The sequence below is a fragment of the Cervus elaphus genome, chromosome 12 (assembly GCF_910594005.1).
Source record: "Cervus elaphus chromosome 12, mCerEla1.1, whole genome shotgun sequence".
NCBI classification, from domain to species: domain Eukaryota; kingdom Metazoa; phylum Chordata; class Mammalia; order Artiodactyla; family Cervidae; genus Cervus; species Cervus elaphus.
The window spans coordinates 49253343-49265763 of NC_057826.1; the positions used below are offsets into that span (position 1 = coordinate 49253343).

At 45.7% G+C, this 12421-nt stretch overlaps 1 protein-coding gene across 5 annotated transcripts in view; it reads left to right on the forward strand.

Moving 5' to 3' along the window:
• The window catches only part of LIPC (lipase C, hepatic type), a 181688-nt gene that overhangs the window by 53526 nt on the left and 115741 nt on the right, over window positions 1–12421 (forward strand). The window lies entirely within an intron of this gene.

Here is a 12421-nt window from a genome sequence, read left to right on the forward strand (position 1 = left end):
AGCTGTCTTCTCTTACCTTTCTTTGACTAAGGCCTTGTTATTTTGTGATCAGTCACCTTATTGTTATTATCTTTACTTACCAAACTAGCCAGATAATTTTGTTTGGTAATCAAAAGGTCTTAACACACTGGCTTGGTCATTTTCTCCACATAAATTTGACCAAACTGCGCATAAGATGGGGATTTTATCTTGCACCTAAACACCTATCTGCCTCCATAACTCACACAATTCCTTTTCCTCTCCTTCCTGGACCAAAGCCCATGTCTCCATCCTGCCACTGATGCTGGTTCTTTGGGTATTGTCTCCACATCTCTCTGTGTACATGCCATGTTGTTGCTCTTAAATTATACGCTACTAGAGCACAGGGAACTTATAAACTTATGCTTTTTCTGATCAGGAGCATCTGTAACTGGAGGACTAAGAAATACATTTTCATGAGCTAGTAACAAAAATTATCATGATAGTAACCAAAATTAAATGGCAAAAGTCCTTGCTGTTCCCAGTAGCTGGAGAGCTTTAAAAAATAATAATAATAATCACCTATTTCAGATTTTTAATACTACAGAGACAGGGAAAATTCTGGAGAAAAACTTGCACCTGTGTATCTCATGCCATGCCTCTTAAAAGAAGAATAAAATTTTAAATGGGGTTGTCAGGAAGAACTAAGTCAATGTAAAGTTCAAACACCGACCTTTGAAGTTTGGAAATGGACTTCTCTGGGCAAGACAGACATTTGCTATCTTTAAAACAACAGCTGAAGCTCTCTACCACATCCTCCACTTGGTGTGATTAAAGCATAACCTAGGCTAATGAAGGAAAACAATGAGAACCACTCCAACTGTCCTTTGTATTTTATATACACTAATCCATGTGTATGTCGTTGTTATCATATAGCAGAGATTGTCCTCATCCCGGGCTCTTTCCTCCAAGTTGTAACATCTGGGATGACATCTTTCAAAGAATAAGTCAAATGTGAGGTTTTTCCACCTAGTCTAAACCCTCTGTCTTAGATGCTTTCAGCTTTTAGACCAGCTTTCCATCAGAGCAAAAACTCAGAAACCAAAGATTCCCCATTTCCAAGCTCTTCCCAGTACAATCTGGGTCACACTTATGTCCCAGGAATTACACACAGAGAACCATCCTGTCCCTGTCCTTCACTCCAGTGCCTCAATAGAATGAGGAATAAAGGAGGTTCCAGCACCTTCTGAAAGGGGCCCCATGTCAACCCTCTCCCTGGTCTTTAGGAGATGGATTAAGTTATACATTAGCTCAACCCCAACGCCTGCTATCAGTAACATCACTCAGATCCTTACGTCCACGCTATATTATTTTTAAGAGGAAAGGTAATAGATTATAGAATGTTGAAAAGGCTATAAATCTCCCTTTGGCTATGAATGCAAAATGTTCTAAAAGGAGGGATGGGGGATTGCTTCATATTTTTCAGGTGAGATATGTATTTTCTTGTTTTGTTGGCAAAAAAAAAATAGCTTTTGATCACTAAAAGCTAATGGCCTAGTAGACATGAGGTGGGACAGGTCCCTCTTAGCACAAGAAGACTACTGGCAAGCTTTGTCACACTCTAGAGGCTGACCTTTGACCTATCCTAGTGAGCAGGAAGTGACAGAAAGTGTCTTCCTGGACCCAGATTTGGATGATACCCACTGAGGAGGCGAGTATTTCCTGGTGAGGTTGTATTTTAGTCCTTCACTAAGTTTCAGTAAAGCCACCTTCTCAAAGCTTTTAGAGAACTGGCTTCATTGTTTTTTTCCCTTTGAGGGCCTCTTTTAGAGATTTAACAATAAATACATGCACACATTAAACCAAATAAAAGATAAAAAGACATAACAAGTCCCAGGCATGGTCCACGTTTTCAGGAAAAAAAAGCAGTTTCTGCAGGAAGTCCCACCCATTCCTAAAAAATGGAAAAAATAAACATGGAGAGTCCATCAGCAAACAGGTGTTTCGTATCCCCTCAAGTCAGATAAATAGATTTTTTATTTATGAGAAAACAAATAAACATTCCCCCAAATTGGGCTTGGCCCATTTTGAGGTAGGAAACCAGCCTGTGTTCTGCACACAGAGTTCTGGCCGCGTCTACAGACGTCACAGGAAGGAATTGGAAAACCCACCCCTTTCCCAAGGATGCCTGAACTGGCCCAATTTCTTCTCCGTTTACTCACTGGGGAGGGACAGTTATTGTGGGGCCTTGCGGGTCCCCGTGCAAGCAGCATGCTTTCTCCTTTCCTTATAGGTCCCCGCAGCCCTGGACAAGCTCCTCTAAGATCAGAACAACAGTGAGGCATAGCCTCTCCCTTTTTCCTAAGAAGAGTTTCATCCTAAGGCCTCCCCTGCAGGGCCGTGGAGGTCCTGCCTCTCTGCTTCCAAGCTCACCAATAGGTATCTGAGTGCAGCCCCTTGAGGCCTGCTCCAAGAAGTCCTTCCAACTCCTAATGAGCACCACTTAAAGTAAAGTGTTAGTCGCTCAGTCATATCTGGTTCTTTGCAACCCCATGTTCTGTAGCCCCCCAGGCTCCTCTCTCCATGGAATTCTCCAGGCAAGAATACTGGAATGGGTTGCCATTCCCTTCTCCACGGGATCTTCCTGACCCAGTGATTAAACTTGCGTCTCCTGCACGGCAGGCAGTTTCTTAACCATCTTATCTACCAGGGAAGCCCAGAAGTCTGCTCTGGAAGTCTTCCCAACTCCTAATGAGCACCACTTAACTGGCTCTACAATAGCTGAAGACACTCAGCTCCCAGGACCTTGGCCCACAAACACTTAACTTCTGTCTCTAAGGACACGAAAACTACAAACTCAAAGTGACTGACAGCTGAGTACATCAGATTTATTTTCTGCCTTATCTCTGTGTCTCCCAGGGAGGGTCTGGAGAAGCTGTGGAGCTGAGAAATAATAGGGTCCCAGACTAGAGAGCTGGGGGAAACAGGACCATCATCTGAGAGAGGGAAGGAGTCAGACAAAGAATAGGAGGACCAAGCACCAAAAGGCTTGGAGAACAGCGGTCTCATCTAGCCTCTTGGGCCTTGCTTTTCTCATCTGTAAAAGGGCAATGGGCCAGATGGGTGCTTCTCTGAAACAGGGAGCATCAAAGCTCTTAAACAAAGGAGTGACTGCAGCATAATGCTTAAGGGAGCTGTGTTTGGGGCTGGTGCACAGGCTGGTTACAGTGGAAGCAAGCAAGCCAGCAAGACTTGCTTCACAGATGTGCAGACACCAGATGTGAGTGAAGGGGCAACACTCGGGTGCAGAGAATGAGGTGGTCCCTGCTGCCAAAGAGAGGTTACTTCCCGCTCCCTGTGCGCTGAAGTGAAGAGCTCCCCTCTCAGCTGAGCCTCCGCACTTCACTCACACTAACCGACCTTCTTAGGATGCCTCCTCCTCTCCCTGGTCCAAATTCCCTTTAAATTCCAGATTCTGCCTCTCCTTAAAACTTTCACACCCTGCTCCGTCCACCCATCCACACCTACCTGCCACTGTTTCCCCCTTAGTACCCAGGCCTGCTCCTGGGAGTCCCAGAAAGTACTATGCTGGCCTTGCATCCCCTCTCGTACCCAACTGACACCCACACCTCACCCAAGCTGCATGCCAAATCTCATCCTTCTGCCCCCAGAGATGGATTCCTCCGCCTCTTTGCTTCTATCATCTCTTTACCTATTTCTGGCATGTATCACACTGTATTTTATTACATATTTTTTGCCTACTTGCTAATGTTTCCACCTTCCCTATAAGAGTGTGAGCACTTCGAAGACAGGAAGAGGCTGGATCTTAGTCCAATCTGTGCATGTGTGCTGTGCTAAGTCGCTCAGTCATGTCTAACTCTTTGTGACCCCATGGACTGTGGCCCGCCAGGCTCCTCTGTCCCCGGGATTTTCCAGGCAAGAACTGTGGAGTGGGTTGCTATGCCCTCCTCCAGGGGATCTTCCCAATCCAGAGATTGAAACTGCATCTCGAATGTCTCCTGCATTGGCAGACAGGTTCTATACCACAAGCGCCACCTGGGAAGCCCTGATCTGTGCATGTGTGCTCAGGTGCTCAGTCGTGTCTGACTCTTTGCGACCCCATGAACTGTGGCCTGCCAGGCTCCTCTGTCCCTGGGATTTTTCAGGCAAAAATTGTGGAGTGGGTTGCCATTTCCTCCTCCATCTGTGCATAGTGCATGGTATATAGTTGGTGCTAGATAAATGCTGATGAGTGTTTTAACACGATTAAATAAGTGGATAAACATCTAGGTCCAAGAGAGGGGTCCTTCTGGCTCCAACCCATCCCACAAAACAAGATCACATTTCGTGTTTATCGTAAAGGCTTTTTGAGTTAGGATAAGAGTTTATCCTAAACTCTTTATGAGTTGTTATCACTGGTCCACTTTCTACATCATCTATAATCCATTCCATTGGTTCATACACACATGTGCACATACACATGCATTCACAATCACACACACACACACACATATGCACACATTTCTTCCCTGAGTGGATCCCAGACCAACACCAAAGAAAGAAATATCCCTCCCTGTTCTGTCCCCACTCAGACAAATCAATTCTAAGCACAAGAGGAGAGAGCCCAGGCCGTGCAGGAATTCACGGAATTCACGGCTTCAGATGAACCCAAGCCCGTGCCTTAGAAGTAAGGCTCTATGGAGCAGGGTAATCGCCAATTTGGTTTTCTCACCTGCCTGGCAGCTCTTGGCTTCCCCTCCTTTGTGAGAGGGGTGCAACCTGGCTCAGAGGCCTCCCACATTATCCTCCCCTCCCAGGCAATCTGAAGGAAGCCCACTGGCTAAGCTCTGGCCTCTGCAGGCCCAGGCAGAGGGACTGGGCCTACAGAACCACTTCAAGGACCAAGCTCTGCTCCTCTGCCGGGTCCTGCCTGCCAAGAGAGGTCCATGAAGTCATTCATGGTACTCAGCACTTGCACAGCTCTTCAATTATTCCCTTAGGCTCCTCCGTCCATGGGACTCTCCAGGCAAGAATATTGGAGTGGGTTGCCATTTCCTCCTCCAGGGGATCCTCCTGACCCAGGGATCGAACCCAGGTCTCCTGCATTGCAGGCAGATGCTTTAACCTCTGAGCCACCAGGGAAACCCCCAGAACACTGCAGGAGAATCCAAAAAGTTGATTCCAAGCCCTCCTTCCCAGCAGGGACTCCACTGGAGTAGCCCCAGGTTATGGAGGATGGAAACCAGGGACCATTTGTCCCCCAGGGATAGATGAGACCCACTGTGATAAAGGGCCTCCCTGTCTGCCTGCTTTGTTCTCATCTTCTGTGGATGACAGAGACGGGAGGGAAATCCCTTATCATTTACTCCAGGTCCTACAGCCGCTAGCTGAGTACAAAGAAGGCTGGCGGAGCCCGAGTCTGAGTGCCAGCGTCAGTGGGCTCCATGACTGGGGAAAGGGCTTAGTCCCTGCGAACACTGGTCTCTAGTCCCTGTCCTGCCTCCTGAGTGGTGAGGACTAATCACAGACATGAGTGGACTCTGAAGTATTAAGGGGCGTGTCAGTGTGACTCAGCGGGTCACAGAAAGCTGTCTGTGCTCTCCCTACAACCAGACAGTTCGGGGAGAGGGACAGAAGCCAGACCCTGGCTCCAAAGAGCTGGTTCCTCTCTACTGCTTGCCAACAAGGTAACCAGGGAAGACAGAGAGCAAAGGGCAGACTTCCAGACTGAGGTTCCCTGGGGGCCTGAGCAGGTGTCACCACTGGGTCAAGAGAGAAAGCGTTGAGTATGTTGGGTCAACACCTCTTCACAAGCCAAACAAGCAAAGCCAGAAGATCAAGGGCACACAACCCCCGAGACGCCTGGTTTTTAAATATATGTCTGAGCAGGCCCTGTGCTAGTCTGTTTTGTGTGTGTGAGAGAAGACAGAAAAGTAAGGAAAGTTGATAATTACAGTTTCTAACCCACCAAGAGCATGGCAGAACTCGTCTAGAAACATCACCCCTCACCCACACCATGCTCCTTCACATCTTTGATTATTATACACATGGACACACCTCCCAGCGTCCTTTACCCTTTCTCTCAGGATGCACAGAGACTTGTGGCAGGCTTGCAATGCCACCCTGGTCTTCCCAGGGAGGCAGGCAGACCGCTCCCCACTCCCCACCATCCTTGTTACACTATTTGACCTGAAAGTTTAAAGCAGGCAATCAACCAACCAACCAACCAACCTGCAAACACTAGCCTTTTTCCTACCTTACTGTTTCCTCCTCATCCGTTCTCCCCTTACTCCTTCATGACACACTCATGGCGGGCTCACCCCACTTTCCTCCTCTGAGCTTATTTCTGTCACGCCTCATCCCTTTGCTCAGGTCTGATTCAAGCCTCCCCTCCCCCATGGAGGCTTCTTGACACTCTCTCTTCTCTGAATACTGGGCTACTTGCAGCTAACCTGTTGTCGTTTTTTTAAATTTTTTTTGGAGTATAGTTGCTTTACAATGCTGTGTTAGTTTCTACTATATAGCAAAGTGAATCAGCTATATGCATACATATATCCCCTCTTTTTTGGATTTCCTTCCCATTTAGGTCACCACAGAGCACTGTGTAGAGTCCCCTGTGCTTTATATAGGTTCTTATAGTTATCTATTTTATACACAGAATCAATAGTCAGCTATGTGTTTTGAACACTTACCATGCCAGGCATTCATTGTGCTAAGCCCTATGAATGAATTTTTATTTCATCTTCCCTATAATCCTGACATCTTTATTCATCAGATGACGCAGCTAAGGCTCCAAAGATTACATAACTCACTCAGGTTCACACAGCTAGTAACTGGCAGAGCCGAGATTCAAGACCAAGGGTCCTAACTCTAAGCCAGTGTGGCCATGTGCAAAGAGAGTGGCTCTCCAGTCCACAGACCAGAGTTTGAACTCAAGCTCCAATACTGACAACCTTGGGGAAGTCTCAAAACTCTCTGAGAATGGGTCTCTTCATATAACTGCACCAGCCATGGTTAGCATGAAAGGAGCTCTCCCAATAAAGGCCACGCCCCTTTCCTGGTCTGTCCCATTGCTGTAACACTCCTTCTAATGCCTTGTTCACTCTGACCAATCATCTCACCAGGCAGACTGGGTGATCAGTCCTGTCTACGGCCATAACACCCTGAACGTGCCCAATCTGATATGATCTCAGAAACTAAGCAGGGTCAGGTCTGGTTAACACTTGGATGGCAGGGAGATCAGTCCCTTCGGTGGGACACCAAGGTTTATGCTCTGGGTTCCTACAACCTACATCGCTACTCCAAGGGAAAGTTCCATTAATGTTTAAATTGGTTAATCAAAGTCTTTAGAAGGATGCTTCATCAAAAACATTTTTGCCTCTGTAGGAGTCTATAACCCAGACCAAGTCAAGCTTTCAGAATCTGCTCAGCTCTCTCCCGTGTGCTCTCTCCCTCCCCTACAGCCCCTTCTTGCTGTGATGTATCCACACGAGACAGCCCAGGCTGACTCCGGCTTCCTGCCCACTGCTCACCTTCCAGCTATAGCACCCACCCTTTTGTCCCAACTTGTCTCCTCCATCTGAGCCCCTGCAACCAGCCAGGGCCAGCCATGCTCCTCCTCTCACCAGGAAAGAGAGAAAAATGCTCCAGGTCTCCTCTCTATGAGCTTGAGCACATATTTGTCTTATTCAGTCCTATCTCTCCAGCCTGTCTCCTGCTCTCTTCCTCAGCAGCCCAGCCTTGGGTACTTACCACCTTTTCCAGTTTCCCACACAATCCCTTAGGATTCTCGACTGTTGTGCTCATCTGGGGGAAGAAAACATCAAATAGAGGTACTCATTATTTTTGAACATTTGACTTCACAGTACATCTTGCATGACTCTCAAATATTGAGGTCAATACACAAAAAATCATTTAAATTGCCTGATATTAAACACTCTGACCCAGAGCGGAAAAAGCTTCTTGAATGATAGTTACATTGATACAAGAGATACAATGACAGGTTTCCAAGATGAAAGTAATGGATCAGAAAATAGAACAGTAGAGAAAACAGATGAAAGGCAAATAACCCCATTTGAAATCCAAAGCTTTCATTTTTGGGGAAAATATTGCCAAAAGCACTATTTTGTGTTAAATAGATCATGATGAAAGGAACACGCACTTGCCACCTTCTCAAGCTTTTATCCCCCAATATACATGTCCCTTTCTGCCTTTAAGTACCGTGGCCTTTGTTGTGACTATTTCCTGGACTGTGATGCTGGCAATGGAAGTGCTGTGGGCACCTGTGGTTGGGCAGTGCCACCTGAGTGACAGAGGCAGGCTCATCAGACCCCAGCTTCCCATCCACAGGGTTAGCTGAGCCGAATACCAGCCTGCTCTCCCCTACACCAAGAGTTCAACACTGCTTTTCAGTAAAAGAGTATAGTGACAAATACTTAACCAGTACAAAGAAAGCATTTTATTTAGCCTAAGATTTAAAGACATATGAGCATAAAGCCTCTGAACCACTGTTCCTTCATTGCTATTTATCACAGCCTAAGCCAAGAAAGGCAATCCCAAAGAATGCTCAAACTACCGCACAATTGCACTCATCTCACACGCTAGTAAAGTAATGCTCAAAATTCTCCAAGCCAGGATTCAGCAATATGTGAACCGAGAACTTCCAGATATTCAAGCTGGATTTAGAAAAGCCAGAGGAACCAGAGATCAAATTGCCAATATCCGCTGGATCATTGAAAAAGCAAGAGAGTTCCAGAAAAACATCTATTTCTGCTTTGTTGACTATGCCAAAGCCTTTGACTGTGTGGATCACAATAAACTGTGGAAAATTCTGAAGGAGATGGGAATACCAATACCAGACCACCTGACCTGCCTCTTGAGAAACCTGTATGCAGGTCAGCAAGCAACAGTTAGAACTGGACATGGAACAACAGACTGGTTCCAAATAGGAAAAGGAGTACGTCAAGGCTGTATATTGTCACCCTGCTTATTTAACTTATATGCATAGTACATCATGAGAAACGCTGGTCTGGAAGAAGCACAAGCTAGAATTAAGATTGCTGGGAGAAATATCAATAACCTCAGATATGCAGATGACACCACCCTCATGGCAGAAAGTGAAGAGGAACTAAAAAGCCTCTTGATGAAAGTGAAAGAGGAGAGTGAAAAAGTTGGCTTAAAGCTCAACATTCAGAAAACTAAGATCATGGCATCTGGTCCCATCACCTCATGGGAAATAGATGGGGAGACAGTGGAAACAGTGTCAGACTTTATTTTTTTGGGCTCCAAAATCACTGCAGATGGTGACTGCAGCCATGAAATTAAAAGACGCTTACTCCTTGGAAGGAAAGTTATGACCAACCTAGATAGCATTTTAAAAAGCAGAGACATTACTTTGCCAACAAAGGTCCGTCTGGTCAAGGCTATGGTTTTTCCAGTGGTCATGTATGGCTGTGAGAGTTGGACTGTGAAGAAAGCTGAGCGCTGAAAAATTGATGCTTTTGAACTGTGGCGTTGGAGAAGACTCTTGAGAGCCCCTTGGACTGCAAGGAGATCCAACCAGTCCATCCTGAAGGAGATAAGTCCTGGATGTTCATTGGAAGGACTGATGCTGAAGCTGAAACTTCAATACTTTGGCCACCTCATGTGAAGAGTTGACTCATTGGAAAAGACCCTGATGCTGGGAGGGATTGAGGGCAGAAGGAGAAGGGGACGACAGAGGATGAGATGGCTGAATGGCATCACCAACTCGATGGGCATGAGTTTGAGTAAACTCCAGGAGTTTGTGATGGTCAGGGAGGCCTGGCGTGCTGCGATTCATGGGGTCGCCAAGAGTCAGACACGACTGAGCGACTGAACTGAACTGAAGCCAGTCTTTGAGCTTCTCAGGTTTGAGCAGTAAAGCAATTTTCTTTCTTTCCTTTTTTTAATATTTATTCATTTATCTATTTATTTATTTGGCTGTATTAGGTCTTAGTTGCAGTATGTGGGATCTTCATTGCAGCTCATGGGCTTTTCTCTAGTTGCAGCTCAAGGGCTCTAGAGCTCAGGCTCAGTAGTTGAGGTGCACGGGCTTAGCTGCCCCATGGCATGTGGGATCTTAGTTCCTCAACCAGGCATCAAACCACTTCGTTTGCATTGGAAGGCGGATTCTTAACCACTGGTTGTTGCTCAAGTTCTAAGTCATATTTGACTTTTTGTGACCCCATGGATTGTAGCAGGCCAGGCTTCCTTGGCCTTCCTTCCTTCCCACTTTCTCCTGAGATTTTGCTCAAACTCATGTCCATTGAGTTGGTGATGCTACAGGCTCTTATGGGAGGGCTAATAATGACCTCCTCCAAGAGGACTTATGCCAATATGCCACACCTCCCAGGACTGCTGCTGCCAATGCCCCTGTCCTCACAGCAGACCACTACTAACCCATGTGTCTGCAGGAGACCCTTGCAGGAGACCCTCAGACACTCACAGGCAGGTCTGGCTCAGTCTCTTGTGGGGTCATTGCTCTTTTGCCTTGGGTCCTGGTGCACACAAGGTTGTGTTTGTGCCCTCCCAGAGTCTCTGGCGGGTATGGGATTTGATTTTAATGTGACTGCACCCCTCCTACTATCGCATTGCCGTCTCTCCTTTGTCCTTGGACATGGGGAATCTTTTTTTGGTAGGTTCCAACATCCTCCTGTCAATGGATGTTCAGCAGCCAGTTGCAATTTTGGTGTTACAGCAGCAGATTAGTGCATGTCCTTCTTCTCCACCATCTTGAAAATACATGTAACCAGTGGACCACCAAGGAAATCCCAGAATGCAATTTTCTAACTCACCTTCAATCTTCTTGGAGTTGGTCCTAGAACTTTCAGTGACATCACCAGGTATCAAAATAGTAGGGTCTTTCTTGTACTTTACCTTTAAAGTGCAATTAAAAGAATAGTACTGTTACTGCTTTGCTCTAGAGTAAATAAAAGCCCTATTATTTCAGCCCTATCACATCTCTGGGCCTTTGGAGTTTCTATATCTCATCACTTCAGAGACCAGAAGAGTCTTGGTCACACATGGCCCCCATGTGCCCATGTCACTCCTGTCCTTCCCGTCAGAAGAGGTCAACTTGCCTCACTTCACTGCCTTCCTAACCTCGACTCTTTGCCCTGTGGGGAGTGATGTGCTTACTGATTGACTAGGTGGCACCAGTGGTAAAGAACTCACCTCCAGTGCAAAAGGTGTAAGAGACATAGGTTCGATCCCTGGGTCAGGAGGATCTCCAGGAGGAGGACATGGCTCCTCCACTCTAGTATTCTTGCCTGTTGAATCCCATGGACAGAGGAGTTTGGCAGACTACAGTCTATAGGGTTGTAAAGAATTGGACATGACTGAAACAACTTAGCATGCACGCACAATTGCTACTTATTTGTTCCAAAGGTTTTCACACTGGCTTCTGACATAGCCTGCTCTTACACAGTCCTAATGAAGAGTTAAGGTTTTAAAAACCACATTTGGAAAGAATTCTGTGAAATTCCACAGGAAAATGCAGAAAGTTTTAAATGTGAAATTAAAGTAATTGAATAAATAAAGATAATAGGAAATTACCGAATGCAGGGCTGGGTTTGACAGAAGAGATAAAGACCAAATGTCCAACTGAGAGCAGAGCTGAGGTATGAGTCCAGATCTCTAGTGGTGGAGTTCAAAGATGATACAGTGAGCTGGAGAGAGCCAATGAAGAGCTTGATTCAGACATTCATGTGCCTGGGAAATCAGCTACAGCAGGAAGATTCAGACAAGTGTTGAGAGTCAAAAGCTGGAAGTTAAGTCACAGAGGGCAATCATCACCAATAACACATGCTAGAGTGCCAAGCTCTCTGTCCTCTGTCATCTACTTTGTGTGTGTGTGGTCAAACCAGGTACATGTAAGTACACATGAAACTAGAGACAGACCATAGCCCTGATGTCAGTTGCTTCTAATTAACACAGGGGCCAAGGAGTTAGATGTTCTGTTGTTTATCTAGAAATCCTCTGAAGTTCTATCAAGCCCCATCTCCTGATGGTTAAATGCCAGTTCCAAAATTGGGAGATTTACTCTCAAAACTAACAGATGTTTGGGCTGTCATCATTATGCTTGTTTTAAAGTCATTTGTGATTTCACTGTGAAGTCCTGTCTGTATGATTTATTAGAAATCACTTATATAAGATTATTTGGAAAATCATACTAGTCATGAGGTATCTATCTGTCCCAATGATTTGTCTTTTTACAGCAATGCAATCTGGCATTCTGTAGGAGCATTTGATCAACTTTCCATCTCATCAAACTAAAAATGTTCTAGAAATCTCCCACACTTTTTAAGGTGGCCTTAATCAGATACCTTAGTTTCATGAAAGGTAAGACTAATGTTTTCCATCTTAAATACAATGCATTCTCTAATTAGTTATGGGGTTAGCCACTTAGCTCTCTGGACCTCAGTTTCTCACATATAAAATTAAT